At 40.6% G+C, this 15,814-nt stretch overlaps 1 protein-coding gene across 1 annotated transcript in view; it reads left to right on the plus strand.

Moving 5' to 3' along the window:
• The window catches only part of GAN (gigaxonin), a 63,234-nt gene that overhangs the window by 3,000 nt on the left and 44,420 nt on the right, over nt 1-15,814 (plus strand). The gene's annotated exons all lie outside the window — the stretch shown is intronic.

Here is a 15,814-nt window from a genome sequence, read left to right on the forward strand (position 1 = left end):
ACTGGGTTGATCTTTTAATAAAAGAAAAGAAAATGCCAAAAGGTGGTTAACTACGGACTGATAATAGTAGAGAACGGCTAGAATTGATAGGTCGGAAAAAGCAAACTAAAGTGTACTGCGTTCTGAATGCGCTGTCCCAGCAGCACAGCCCTCAGCACACACACCACCTCTTCACCTTCGCAGCCCTTAGACCTTGGTGCTCACTCGGAAGCAGTTCAAGAGCGCTTGTAACTTCTCCTGGCTCCCTCTTTTGTAAATCCATTTGCACTCTGTGGATTTAAAGGTGGGGGTGTGTGGGGGGGAGCGTAAGTCTTTCTTAGTAGGGGATTTGATTGCCTGTATAACAACAGCTCATAGCTGGCAGTTCAGAGGTTTGAGCAATCAATCTCAAATTGGGATCAGCAGGCCACAGTCTTCCCAGGGTTCAGTGTCCCCTGCTTGGGGAAATGCTTAGGAAGACTACTCTAAGAATGCGTCATTGTTGTAGTGCTTCAAGTGGCATCCAGGCGGCTTGGAAGAAGATTGTAAATCCCTACACACATGCACTCTGTCCCCTTTTCATACTTTATTTTTCGTCAGAGCACTTACAACTCTAATGTACCCTATGTTTTACTCATTTACTTTGTTGATCTTCCCCACCCACAATGTAAGCTCAGTGAGGCCAGGGATTTTTCTTTTGTTCATTATTGCGTCCCTGGCAGCCAGAGAGAACAGTGCCTGGTGGTTTAGCAAGTGTGTTGAATGAGTGACTGCCTGCCTTGCCACCACCGCAGATGGGACATTAGAGGGTGGCTCTGTTACATTTCCATTTCTTCTCAATTATCCCTAATGGAGAAGAGCATGGGACCTGCTTTCTCCTTCCAGCTTTTACTTTTATAGCTGTGAGTCCTGGTAGATGACTTGATCTTGGCTTCAGCTCACTAGTCTGATAAATGAGGGATAAAATGTGTCTCTGTCTCATTTAATCTTTGACCCACCCTGTAAAGGAATATGTAATGGTACTTTGAACATCTCACAGGTCTGCACATAGGTCTATAATGATGAGAGTATGCACTGCTATATCTAATGAATTAGGAAAGGTGAGGTATTCATTTGTGACATGGTGACACATAATGAGAATAGTAATGTGAAATGTTACTTATTTATAATACCGTGCTTTCCTGAAAATTAGACCAGGTCTTATAGTAAGTTTTGCTCCAAAAGGCACCTTGGGGCTTACGTTCAGGGGATGTTATCCTGAAAAATCATGCTAGGGCTTATTTTCCAGTTAGGTCTTATTTTGAGGGAAACATGGTAGCAGTAATTTAGGTGTGAAATATTGCCAATCAAAGTAGCTGAGTCAAAGGGACTTCAGATCTCCTATAGTCCAATTTTGTTCCTTTCCAAATCAGAAAATGGGGCTCAGTGGACATTAGTGACTTATGATGAGGATACTGGAACTTAATGGTTGAACTAAGATTAGATGGCAGGGTAATGAAGCCTTGTCTCCTCGTTTATCATACCAAATTATAGCATTACTCGTGTTTAACTATTCTTTGTGTAAACTCTACTACTTAACTAACAATGTTATGACGTAAATGCTTATCAAGTATACTTTCACATACTATCACTTCAATTTAAATTTTCAACCATCTTGTGCAGTAGGTAGGACAGATATTTTTGACATTTTGTAGGTAAACATGAATCAGTCAATATGTGTGTTTTTCAGTGACTAATTGCTTTTAAGTTTTTTGGTTGAAGTGGTAGAATATTCTTGGGGGGGTCTTTTAAAGTTATCAATCTCAAGCCACTTGAAAGTAATTTGACTAATTTGTGTTACTATTTAGAAATAAACTGTTTAGTAATGTTTGATACCAACGATATTGGGCCTTTTAATGTATTTCTGTTTGAATAGAACTTTAAATATAAAATTATTTAAATTATATTGAAACAAAATGAATTTGTATGGTTTAGAATTTGATGTTTCTTACTTTCTCTTTTGAAGCTTAAGCATTTACTTGTGATGTCATTAATATATGAATTGGGTGATCAAAAGTTTGGTAGTCTCTGAAGTTTTATAAAAATCTGAGTTTTGTTTAATGTCTTTAGTTAGCCTAGTTTTAGTATCTGTCACAAGCCTCTGAAGTTGTATGGTTTGGAAGCAGTATTTTATATGTGTGTGTGTGTGTGTGTGTGTGTGTGTGTGTGTATATATATATATATATATATATATATATATATATATATAGCTTCTGTATACTCAACAGAGGGAACCAATCCAACTTTGTCAAACTAGGAATTAAAGCAATTAATTTGGCATACCTTCTACTTAATATAGGAAAGTCTTTTTATCTTACTTATTGGTTTAATCTTTTCCTGTGCTTTGTTTATCTTTGGTTTAGCATTTATTTTTCCTTCTAAAAATCTTAGCTATCACACCACTCTAGAAGGACTTTTAGTATAAAGGGAAAAAGCCAGGAAACGCAACTTTAGCAACAAACCCTAATAACCTGAAAAAGGGTTGCTGTATGTGTCATGCAACCTTAGAATACAGATGCTACCAGAAGGCAGGCAGGACCTTTCATAGCCGCTCATTCAGCTCACTAAGTGGGATGCTGCTTTTGCAACACACCGTCTTCCCAGCTTTTCCTCATTCTGACCCCTGAATAACATTTTTTCCTTTGGTTTGTTGGTAAAACTAAATCTAAATGTAGCCAATGACCTTTAAGAATGATGAAGTTTAATTCATGAATAAAACAACTTACAGAATCTTTCTTTTCTCAGCAACCCTGAGACCTTCTGGGAATGGTTCCCTGAGGCTTACAGGAAATTTCTCTTTCTTCTGAATATTGCAAAGTTTGCTTTGCTTCATGTCTGAGGCTCTTCTGATTCTGGCACAATCCCATTGGTCTGATGGAGTTCAGACTCCTTTCTCTCAAGAGCTGTGGTTCTTGTGGAGTAATATATGCAAGAAGGATTTGAAAGTGAATTACTGTGTGATTTTGTAGTAACATTAAAGTAGCTTTGTACGGGTTTTGGTTCTGTAGTCACTTCTGAGAATTTTGGTTTTTCTAGGTATCTGTTGGAATATTAGTTTGGAGAGGAAGAATCCCAAGGTTTTTGGATCCTTTGATGAGCCAGCCAACAATAAGAATGGCAATTTTCCCCTTCTCGTTTTTTGAGAGAAAGCTGGTCTAGAGAGGGTGGAGTGGAGACATTGGACAACTTTTCTGGGACTTAGTTTCCTCATGTATAAAGTAGGGTTGGTTGGGCCACATGAACAACAAAGCCCCGTAAGTCTAAACTATGTGGCTCTCAGCAATTTTTGTTTTGCTTTCTGTGTATATGTTGTGGGGAGGGGGTTTGTTTCTGTTCTTATACTTTCATTGCAACATTTAAGTTCTGTTATACATTGACATTAAAGAATTTCCTTTGTCCTGTCATATAGGACTTGGTTGGGGATTCTGCTATACAAACCCGGCCCTGTAGAGTTGTTTTGTAACAAGCATTTATTTTATGCTGTTAATCTGGGTATGCTCCAAGGCCTAATTATTGATGAGCCTGTTTTGCCATTTAAATATAAAATTTGACTCATAGATGATGCTGATGAAACTACTTAAGGAGACTAATAAGATCTGTAGGAGTCCGAGTTTCATAGTAACATCGAAATTATCCTCCTTTCTCTGGGTGTCTGAAATTTGCCCTGTAGTTTATGGGCACCAAAGTCCATTAGCATTGTCTGCTGTGCACAGAGCTGTTAGTCTCCAAGTCCCTTTTCTTCCACTTGTGCTTTGAGCTTCATACATAGCAGCTCCTGAATGAGCGTCATAAGGACTTTGAATAGTTATAACCGGTTAAGTTTCTTAGTGCTCAAGGGTTCAGGTAGAAGCTCCAGGTCCTGAGACTCTTGCTGAATCCTGAGATTCTTAAAATCAAGTTGACTATACCTGTCTCTTGCTGTGCTTTTGCAGTGATGGAAAGGAAATAAGCTGGGCCTGAATGTCTTTTAATGGATCTAGGCCTTGTTTGTTTTTATCCATCTGTGATAAGACATCCTAACAACTGCTTCAAAGGATGAAATCTATCCTGAAGGGCTTACAGTCACATGGTTGAAAATGATTCTTTTCTCCTTCCCTTCTTCTTACTCCTCCTCCTTCTCATCTTTTTCAGTATTTGCAATCGTGTTTAATTAAACCCTATTCTTACATGAATTTTTCTTTTCTTTTTTTTAAATTAAAGTTTATTGGGGTGACAGTGGTTAGTCAAGTTACATAGGTTTCAAGTGTACAATTCAGTAATGCATCATCTATATATCACATTGTTTTTCAAAAGTGATATTAAAGTATGTTCAGTTTTAGAAGATGAAAGAAGTATTTTCTCTGGGCTTCTAAGGAAACTAAGCACTTGGGAACTGGAGCTCTGAGTTTAACCTAGATTCCTCATTTCAGCTTAAACTTATTTGTTTATTTATACAAGACAGCAATTGCTGCTGTTGGTAGCAGTGAATGCTCTAATTCTGGAGAGCTTTTTGAAAGGTTTCAAGTGATGAAACAAATCAATAAAATTCTTGTTAGACCAGTGAATCTAACATAAAGTGAAGTATTGAATGTTTAGATTTATTGTAGACCTTTTCTGAGGGTTATTTTGAGTAACAATGTAATGTGATAGAAGGAAAACCTAGCTCTAGTGAATACCTATGCCCTTAGACTTCTGCATCTTACAGTTTGTATTTTCCCCTGTAAGTCCTCTTCAGTGTTCTCACAGTGATTTTTATATAATTTAGAGCGTCAAGCAAGTGCTTTTCCACATAGAAACGCTGGTTCTTTGGAGTTAGGTTTGCATAATACAGACTAAGCATCCAGGTTACAAAACCACCTTATCCACTATTGAAACTGTTCATCAGTTCGTCTCATGATCTCAAAGTGAGGCTTAAAATCTAGTTATAATCCATAAAGAAAACATAATTAGGACAAATAAGGAGTCATTTGGCTTATGAGTACCATGAGTAAGTCCTTTAGGGAGCTATAGCATCCTTCCGAAGGATACAGGTCTATCATTTTGTGTACTGAAGCTATAGTAAAACTGAATGATTTGTGAGTTAGAATTCTAGGTTGAGGGTGTGGGGTGCGATGAGTGGCAGGGTATGGTTGCAGCTTGGAATTTGAGTGCCTCTCCTGGGTTCTTTGCCTCCTAAGACATGATGAGTCTGAAAAAGGAAGGACATCAAAGGCTCAGGTAAAGGTGACAGCTGTAGCTCTATGGAGAGTAAGGGCCCTGTGTCCAGCTAAGTGCCCTCCAGTGCTCAGCCAGAGCTCTTGATCCCTGTGCTCAGAAGAGCAGAAGTGAAGTCATCTTCCCAAGTATTTATTGCCAGAGAGCGACTTAGCCATCAAATGATGATCTCATGTCTGCTGCTTCCATTTCTCTGTGGGAATCAGTTATAATATTTTCTCCTTTATTCAAAAACATTAGAAAAATAGAATACTGAGGGAACATAAGATCTTGGTGAAGTATTTTATTAGAGAAAACAGAGATAAGCTTCATACAATAAATCTTTGAGAAGCAGGGTATATCGTAAATGGAAGATGGAAGGACTAGTTTTAGAAAATAGACTGTCGAATAATGGACTACAGACCAATAAAATGTCCTGTGTTTTCCTCTTTGGGAGTTAATGTGTTAATCATTTTAGAATCTTAAATATATATTTTTGCTCATAGGTATTTTGTGATTCTCTCTACTACTAAGTATTTCTGTATCTTTTTAGGAACAATTTTAAAGACCATTTGATACTTGTGATTTTTATGTTCACATGATAAGATGTGTAGAAATATTGGGAAACATAGTTTTATACCAGTGGGTCCCTGAATTGGAGGAAACCTCACACGTTTAGGATGTGAGGTTTGTATTAGTCTCTTCTAACATGTAGAGCACGTTCATTCTCTGGGAGTAGCTGGAAGTTTGGGGAAAGTAGGATTGTGAAAGCAATGAGAATCCTTAGAAAGAAAGATCATTGGTAATTGTTTCCCGTCCTCTTCCTGCCATAGCCCAGTTCTACTTCAGGGGTGGAATGGGAGCCCAGCTGGACCTCTCGTCTTCTGGTAGTCTTCCATTTGGTTAGTAAAAGGAAGAATTTCCCACCATCGTCTTGCTTGTCTCTCTACACTAGAGCTATCGTGGGAAGTGTAGATTTATAGCAGATTAGGGGCTTCTCTTTGGGTGCAGTTTGTTTGTTTGCTTGCTTGCTTGCTTGCTTATTGTCCTGCCTGGCGCCTTAACAGTACTGACTTGTGTGAGCAGAGCTACCAACTTGGTCCTCTGCTTGAAAATGATAATCCCCGTTGTTAGCAAGGAGGAAATGAACTTCTTATTGTTCTCACCTCCTGCAGTGGGGCAGGGACAGAGTAGTTGCTTTGCTTCCTTTGTTTACCACCTTCTTTCCTATTGGTGGGAAAGGGGTTTATGGAAATATTCCCCACTGTCACAGCTGTTGCTACATTCTTTAGAAATGCCATCACCGCGTGAACCCATATGCTTGTGGGATTGTGCTTACCGTTAACAAATCACAGTTCAAGAATTAGCATTGTCTAAAAGTGTTGAAGTGTACTGTGTATTAATTCATTACAGATACAGGTCCCAGTGAAGGGACCTTGTGCAATTAGTGTTGACTTTTTAGGGGCTTGATTGTAGGTTTTTATTTGTTCAACTAATACACAGGAATACTCAGTATCAGCACCAGGAGGTTCTGGGGAGACAGTGGTGATAAGAGAGACAAAGCTGACGTAGCAGTAGTTTACGGAACATTACACCTCCCGTGGCTCCACTCTCCTTCTCACGTGCTGGCTACCAGTTGAGTGCGTGCTCAGTCATCCACTGAATGCTGTCAAACACTGTCCAAAGTGAGGTGGGGTAGGTCGAGACTGAAATAACTCAGCTGACTTTTTCTTCCTCTTTGGGGTTAGTAAAGAAAATGAACATGGTTTGAAAATTATTTATGATGTTCACTTAATTTTTCAGTACTGTATATCCTAGTGTTGTGTGGTAGTATCAGAGTTTCAAGAATGGGGACAGAATAGATTGGCTTTATTTTTGGAGTAGGCATTTCTCAAAATCTGCTCTAAAAGTGTATTTAAATAACTTGTCGGATCATTCACTACTGTATTAGTAACCCCAATTAATTACATTTACAGAAACAACTTTTTAAAAGTAGAGAACGTAGATTCTTGGTCGAGGTTCCCTAATGTGCTTGTTCATTCACTAAACTTTTGAGCATTTATCGGTGGCACAGCCATGCCCTGGGCAGACAGCTCCAGCCTCCATGGAATCCAGCTGGGGAGGCAGACAATAGAGAAGTCTAATTACCGAGGTGGAAGGGCTGGACGTGGTTGCGTGGTTGCTGCTGTAGACGGAGTGAAGAGCACACTGCTCTGGGGAAGTGCCCTTTAAACTGAGATCTGAAGGAGGAGGAAGGATTGAAGAGAGCAAAAGTGGGCCTGGCAGGGAGGCGTGTGCGCGAGGAGCACAGGGGACAGAAGTGCTGCGGTCTGGAGACAAGAACATGGGCACACCCGGCAGCAGAAGAGCAGCAGCATGACGAGATGAGGAGCAGCGGGTAGAGTGGCATGAAGCAGGTTTAGGGGGTGGGTAGGGCTTGCTCGTCCTGAGTTCAGGTTGGCACTCACACTGCTCCCCAAGGAGATTGAACTTCCTCTGTAACATTTCCCTGAGTTGCTGAATGTGTATTGGGAATTGGCTAGGGAGGTAGTGGGGTGTGGGAAAGGGACCCAGGAAAATCTTCCAACTTAGTTTAGTCCGCGTGAGAGTTTAGGTTTTATTGTAAGGGTTACGGAAAGGCATTGCTGGGTTTTAAGAAGGAGAAGGTATAGTCTTATTTAGGAGGGTACTGCAGTTGTTCCCTCTAGGAACAGCTAGGAAATAAGGATGCCTTGGACAAGGGTTTGTCAGTGGAGTTGGAGTGAAGTGGCTGGAATAGAGATGTTAGCAGTAGGACTGGTCAATGAGAAAGAGGAAGACCAAGGAGAGACCAGTTCCCTTCTTCACCCCCAGCAAACAATGCTTAGCTTTACTTACTGAGAGTATTAAATTAGGGACAGTCTGAAAGATTCTGCCAAGTATAGAACCTGTTCTCAAAGTTACGGCTCAGCTGTGGAAAAACAAAGAGTGGAACGAAAGCTTTTTTAATTGTATAGATACTTCTGGCTATAGGAGTTCTGCGGAGGAAGAACTACTCAGGCGACGGCATAAAGTTTCAGGAGGAAACAGAATTTGAGCAAGACCTTGGAGAGGAGGAGAATGGGGTGAGTGGGGGGGTGGGATAGGTAAAGAGCTGGGCACAGAGAACTATTAAGGTAGAACACAGGTATGAGCGCAGGAATATAAGGTATGCCCTCAGGGTAGAAGGTACACTGGACTGGACTAGAGGTCTGGACAGCAATGTGGGAGGTAGATGGGCAGTATTCTAGAGTGCGGACAATCAGATTGCAATTTTCGTTCAATCAGTCAGCATTAGTACTAGGAATAGGACTGGAGCTCTACCTTAAGAAGGTGTCTTTGTTGTATGTTCTCAGGACTGGGAGGGCATGACTGGAGTTGCCGAATGATTCAGATTAGCACAGCATGGTCCAGTGGCCAAGTTCAGGGATTAGGGAAGGAAACAACTGTCTGCTGCTTGAATTTGGGAACTAAGGGTGAGGAAGCAGGAAGCCTGGCTGCTTAAGGAAGGCGGGGGAAATAATCTGTCTTTGATGTGTTGAATTTGAGGTAATGTTGCTGTATGAACACCTTATTTATACTCTTCTAGTTCTTGAACATTCTAAGGAGTACTTCATATACCTGTGAATATGCGTGGTTTTGCACGTGCTTCTTGTCTCTGACTTTCTTGACCTCCTGCTCTTTTCTGGCAGATACATTCTTAGTCATCCTTCTGGACATGGTTCCAATATCCCTTCCTTTGTAACATTTTTCCAATTTGCCAATCACTCCCTGCCACAGGCTCCTGTATTGTGTGTACCTTAAGTACGCTTTCAGTGTCGCGTATCAGTGGGGGAGAAATAGAGCAGAGAAATGCACTGGGTGCTTTTAAAGCCCTCATCTTTTATCTCCTGGGCCAGAGGCACTAAATCCATTAGTGGAAATTCTGCACGTTTAAGAGTTGAGTTGACTGCAATTTGCAAGTACTGATGAAGTAGAAGATCAGAGCTCACGGTGCTGTATACACACTGCTTCCAAATAGGACTAATCTTGTTGCTCTAACATTTTACTGTGTATCTGAATGTGTGTTGGGAGCTGGGGGAGAGGGACAAAACCTTCGAACAGAGTTTAACCTGCAAGAGAGTCTTCCCTTTTGGACTGTTTTAGATGGCACAGTTAACAAAGTCCGTTTCTGGTGCCAAGAAACCTGGGAGCAAAAGGGACCAAATTCTTTATTCAGGAGAAGTAACTCCAGGGAGAGAGCTTTTGTTGCAGCATGACTAAAGAATTCACTGAAAAGTATTCATTCCCTTGACAACATTTTGGAAGGCATTTTCCAGCTTCGGATTGTTTGGAGAAGTTTATAACACCAGTAGATCATAAACTAAGGAGGTGCCAGAAGCAAAAGGGTGCTTTTAGGATGGAGTTTAAAGATGTGAAAGTGGAGCTTACGCAGGAGCTGCCGCTCGTTTATTAAAGGGAACTGAAAGGGGGTGTGTTTCAGCTGTAGTTGTTGTTTTGTTTTGTGTTGTTTTTCTCTACTCCTGCTATCTCTTTTTTTAAAAAGAAAAAAAAGACAGTTTCTTAAGCTTCACTTAATACTTGGCTTGAACTGCTTTGAAAGGATGAATTCAAAGATGATAATAAATTCATATAAATTCTCACTTTTCCTTTGAATTTATTCGAGAGTTCTACTTTCTCTGCCTTTGAAAAGGCCTAAACCTTCCTTCTAACTCTTTACATTGGGAGAGAGAGAGAATGGAAAATGAGTAGAAATATGGACCTACTTCTGAAATATGGAACTTTTGTAGTACCGTGTTTCCCCGAAAATAAGATCTAGCCGGACAATCAGCTCCAATGCATCTTTTGGAGCAAAAATTAATGTAAGCTGTAAGCCCCAGTATTATATTATATTTTATATTTATTATATTATTATATTACATTATTATATTATATTATTCCCAGTCTTATAATAATACCTGGTCTTATATTAATTTTTGTTCCAAAAGACGCATTAGAGTTGATTGTCTGTCTAGGTCTTATTTTCAGGGAAACAGGGTATTTAGTGTCATTTGTATAGAGCAGCAAAAAAGAACCAGATCAGTCAGTTCCTTGAGAGAGAAGACTTGTAAGAGTGCCCCCAAATCAAAGGGGCTTACTCTTGAGATGATCTCTGCATGGGGTCTTTAGGTTATAGAAGGAGCCTCTTTTAATAGTATCTGAGAAATCATACCTGAGTAGAAAATCTGGAACCGTTTGACAGGTCGGGGCATGAATGTCTTTCTTTTATGTGTGTTTCCAAAAGGTCAGGGTGTGACCAGAACAAGGATTCAGGTTTGTTTCATTCTAGAAGAATTTTTTGCTTCACAAGTTGCTGCATCATAATTCTGTCTTTGAACTCATCTTAAAATTTTTAACATGCATTTTAAAACCTTGTCTTTTTTTTTTTTTTTAAGATTTTATTGGGGAAGGGGAACAGGACTTTATTGGGGAACAATGTGTATTTCCAGGCCTTTTTTCCCAGTCAAGTTGTTGTCCTTTCAATCTTAGTTGTGGAGGGTGCCATTCAGCTTCAAGTTGTTGTCCTTTCAGTCTTAGTTGTGGAGGGCGCAGCTCAGCTCCAGGTCCAGTTGCTGTTGCTAGTTGCTGGGAGCACAGCCCACCATTCCTTTTGGGAGTCGAACCGACAACCTTGTGGTTGAGAGGATGCGGTCCAACCAACTGAGCCATCCGGGAGGCAGCTCAGTTCAAGGTGCCCTGTTCAATCTTAGTTGCAGGAGGCAGAGCCCACCATCCCTTGCGGGACTCGAGGAGTTAAACCGGCAACCTTGTGGTTGAGAGCCTACTGGCCCTTGTGGGAATCGAACAGGCAGCCTTCGGAGTTAGGAGCATGGAGCTCTAACCGTCTGAGCCACTGGGCTGGCCCGAAACCTTGTCTTTTAAGACATAAATTTTATTGAGTGCTTTACTTTCAAAATTACAAGAACTAGATTTAAATTTTAAGAATCTATGTTTTACCCAAAAAATTATGGAAAGTCACAGGAGAGTTTAATTATTTATGTGACCTTAAATTAATTTCTGGTTCTGAACAGCATACTTAATACATTGTTATCGTAATCTAGATATACATATTATTTATGGTTTATCTTTCCACTTCATATCATTTCATATCCCTCTTATATCTCAGTATAATGCTCATAATAATTTTTCATAGCTATTTGTTATTACATCATATTGCTGGTGTTCCATATAATTTGCTTCATCATTCCCTGATTTGACATTTTAATTTCCAGGTCTTTTTTTCTTCTGTGACAAATTATAGAAAAGCTTCAGGTTTTGTTTTATTTTTTTCCTTTGCATATTTTTTGTAGGTGCCCATAAACCCACTTTGGGGGCTGTGTCCCAGGTATGTCTGTTTCTGAAGATAGAAACAGATTTGTGCTGTTATGTGAAACCAGATTATTGTCCAGGAAGACACGTTATCATCTAAAGGTTATAGAAGGATAAATAGCCTCTGAAAATCATACCAGAATAGAAAATCTGGAACTGGCAGTGTGTATTTGACGTTTTTTTCTCAGATCTATCACCATTGCTTTGTCACTTTTGCAAGTGGTTTCTCAAAGTTATTATTTGTTTTTAATTAAAGTGTATTGGGGTGACAATTGTTAGTAAAGTTACATAGATTTCAGGTGTACAATTCTGTATTTCTTCATCTATAAATCCCACTGTGTGTTCACCACCCAGAGTCAGTTCTCCTTCCATCACCCTATATTTGATAAAGTTATTATTTTGCACATCTGTTAGGCTGGATTTTAAAATGTTGTGTGTTTGCTGTTATAAAAACATTTAGAGCAGGGTTTGGCAAACTTGCTCGATACAGGGTCAGGCATATTTTCGGCTTCCCAGGCCACATGTGGTCTCTGTCACACATTCTTCTTTGTTTTTGTTTTAACAACCTTTTACAAATATAAAAACCATTTTTAGCTCAAAGGTCATACAAAAACAGGCTGTGGGTTGTCGTTATTTGACCGTTGATCCAGAGTATTAGATTTTTAAAAATTTGGACATAAAAACTTTAACTCTGAAGATCACCTTTAATGCTGTTTAAATGTCATCTAATGATGATTTGCGTTCCAGTCTTCCATAGAGCAGGAATCCGCATCGGGGCTAATTCTCCCTGACCTTCCCTCCCTTGTTCCCCCATCCGTATTCTCCTTTTACTTCTAGAATGTTGTTCTGTTATGTAGCTTCGTCCTTCTCCTGTATTTTTTTTTCTTTTTTTTTTTTGCCTTCTCTTCTGGCTCCTTTTTCATCGCATAAAAGGATGCTTAAGTCTTTTCCAGTGCCTGGCATATAGAAAATGTACAAATGTTGAATGACTGCATCTGGTAAAAGGAAACAAACTCTGTGTCCTTTTCTAACAAGTGCACCATTTCCTTTGCAAGCAAGATTCTTTTTTTTTTTTTTTTTTTTTCATAAATTTATTTATTTATTAGTTTCAGGTGTACAAAACAAGGTAATACTTAGACGTTCATCATCCATATCCCTCACACTGTGAACCCCCCTCCCCCATCCACCATCCCTCCGACCCCACACCGAACCATCACATTATATATATAAAATTATAGTTGGCATTCATTAATGTCCAGCCTCTGGTGTCCAATGCCATGATCAGGTATCCACAGCATACCTGAGGTGCTCTCCCAAACAGGACGCATGCCCATCGGATACCCAACAAAATCTCCACAACATTATAGAATACCTTCCCCAAATTAATTTTCAAAAACAAAACAAACAAAAAAAAAAACAAAAACAAACAAACAAAAAAAAAACCCCGAGGGCATCTTGTGGTCACCAGCTGCCTCCAAATCCCTTCACCTTTCCCCTATCCCCAACCCCCTCCCACACACCCATCTAACCACTCTCGGTTTTTTCTCCGCGTCCCCAAAACTGTCTCTGATTAGTTCATTCGCATAGTCTTTTCTTTAGATTCCATATATAAGTGAGATCATATGGTACTTGTCTTTCTCTTTCTGACTTATTTCACTTAACATAATGTTCTCTAGATCCATCCATGTTGCTGCAAATGATAAGATTTCTTTCTTCTTTATGGCTGCGTAATACTCCATTGTATAAATGTACCACAGCTTCTTAATCCAGTCATCTACCGATGGGCATTTCGGTTGTTTCCATATCTTGGCTATTGTGTAAAGTACAAGCAAGATTCTTGAAAGAAGCGTATTTAACTTGTCCATGGTGTCACCTCCTGTTTTTGTCTTCACTTTGCACTTAGACTGCTATATTATCTCTCCATTAAAACTGTTTAAAGATTTGCTAAATATAATCACCAAATCAGAAACTTTTAAGTGTTTATCTTACTTGATCTGTCTGTTGTATTTATCACTCTTGGTCACTTTCTTGACACTCAGTCTCTCCAGGCTTCGCTGACACCTTTTGTCCCATTTTCCCTACAGTCTGCTTTGCTGGCTCTCCCCTCCATGTCCCTACATGTGATGTGGCACAAGATCCTGTCCTTTCCCTCTACTCGCTCCATGACAGTGTCATCTAACCCAAAGAGGCCTCTGCCCTGCGCTCCCTCCTGAGCCCCAGGCCTGTATACCTGGCAGCCTACAACGTGGCCACCCTAAACCCAGCTCCCTCTCCCTCACCCTTCATTTACTGTACTGGCTAACGTCAGAGCAGACTCCCCAGGAGGAACCTGGACTCCTCGGGGTGCCATCTCCTGCTTCACTCCTTAGCATCTCATTGATGCTGGGAACTATCATTTCGAACTCTGCTGCTCTGGGATCTGTCTCCTCTGCACCATTGCCACAGCTCGTGGGTTAGCTTTTGTTAGTTCTGAACTGTGATAGGATCTCTTACTGGTTTGTCTGCCTCCGTGCTCGGTTCCCATCAGTCTTCCACACGGCTACTGCCAGAGTGATGTTCTGAGAATGTAATTAGATCATGTTTAAAACTCTAATGTCTTTAGAGACGTGGTTGACTCAGGCACTGGGGCATGAAAAATACACCACAAGCCTTTTGTGCCAGAAAGTAAGCGGGTGCTCGAAAGAAGATAGAGGCTCTTTTTTTTTTTTTTAATTTTATTGGGGAAAGGGAACAGGACTTTATTGGGGAACAGTGTGTACTTCCATGACTTTTTTCCAAGTCAAGTTGTTGTCCTTTCAGTCTTAGTTGTGGAGGGTGCCATTCAGCTTCAAGTTGTTGTCCTTTCAGTCTTAGTTGTGGAGGGTGCAGCTCAGCTCCAGGTCCATTTGCCGTTGCTAGTTGCAGGGGGCACAGCCCACCATCTCTTGTGGGAGTCGAACTGGCAGCCTTATGGTTGAGAGGATGTGCTCCAACCAACTGAATCATCCAGGAGCTCAGTGGCAGCTCAGCTCAAAGTGCCATGTTCAATTTTAGTTGCAAGGAGCACTGCCCACCATCCCTTGCGGGACTCGAGGAGTCGAACCGGCAACCTTATGGTTGAGAGCCGACTGGCCCACTGGGAATCGAACCGGCAGCCTTCGGAGTTCGGAGCACGGAGCTCTGACCGCCTGAGCCACCGGGCCGGCCCTCAAAATAAATATTTTTTAAAAGCCTCCTCATGAGTGGCTCCATTTCCCTCAAGGTGAAGCCCCAACTGGTTCGTCCGGTGTGCAGGTCCTGCAGAAGCTGGCCCCTCTCCTCCACGTCTGCTCTGCTCTCTAACCTTGCTGACTACTTGTGTTCTGTCCATTCCCAGTGCCTTTGCTGTCCCTCTTCTTCCTCCTAATATGCCTATAAAATACTCAGCTAAGACCCAGGTCAGGGGCCACCTCTCTGCAACCCTCTCTGCCAGCTGTCCCCAGAGAGCTGACTTTCTGCCGCCCTTCTGCTTAGCACAGTGCCTGCTCCACGCTGTACGGCGCTTGTCCCGCCCCGTTGGTCTCCTCCAGTCTCTCACAGGAGCTCACTCTTCCCTGGTCTTTCATGGCCTTGGCACTGGGTGAGTACACGTCAGTTATTTTGTAGAATGTCCCTTAACCTAGCTTTGTTTGATTTCTTACAATTAGCTTGAGGTTATGCATTTTAGGCAAGAATACCACTGTAGCGATATTGCGTCCTCTGCTGTACATCATATTGGGGGGCCCATGAGGTTATTTTTGTCCCCACATTGGTAATGTTAGTATGATCACATGGTTAAAGATGGTGTCCACCAGGTTAATCCACTATATTTCTTTTTGTAATTAATAAGTAAATTATGCAGTGATGCTTTGAGGTTATGTAAATACAGACATACCTCACATATATTTCTTCCAGACCATGGCAATAGAGTGAATATCTCAATGCACTGAGTCATATGAATTGTTTGGTTTCCCAGTGCACATATAAATATCATTTTTTCCCGAAAATAAGACCTAGCCAGACAATCAGCTCTAATGCGTCTTTTGGAGCAAAAATTAATGTAAGACCAGGTCTTATTTTACTACAATGTAAGACCAGGTATAATATAATATAACATAATATAACAAATATAATTAATATAATATAATATAATATAATATAAATATAATCAGGTCTTATTAATTTTTGCTCCAAAAGACGCATTAGAGCTGATTGTCTGGCTAGGTCTTATTTTCGGGGA

The sequence above is a fragment of the Rhinolophus hipposideros genome (genome assembly GCF_964194185.1).
Source record: "Rhinolophus hipposideros genome assembly, chromosome: 21".
Lineage (NCBI taxonomy): Eukaryota > Metazoa > Chordata > Mammalia > Chiroptera > Rhinolophidae > Rhinolophus > Rhinolophus hipposideros.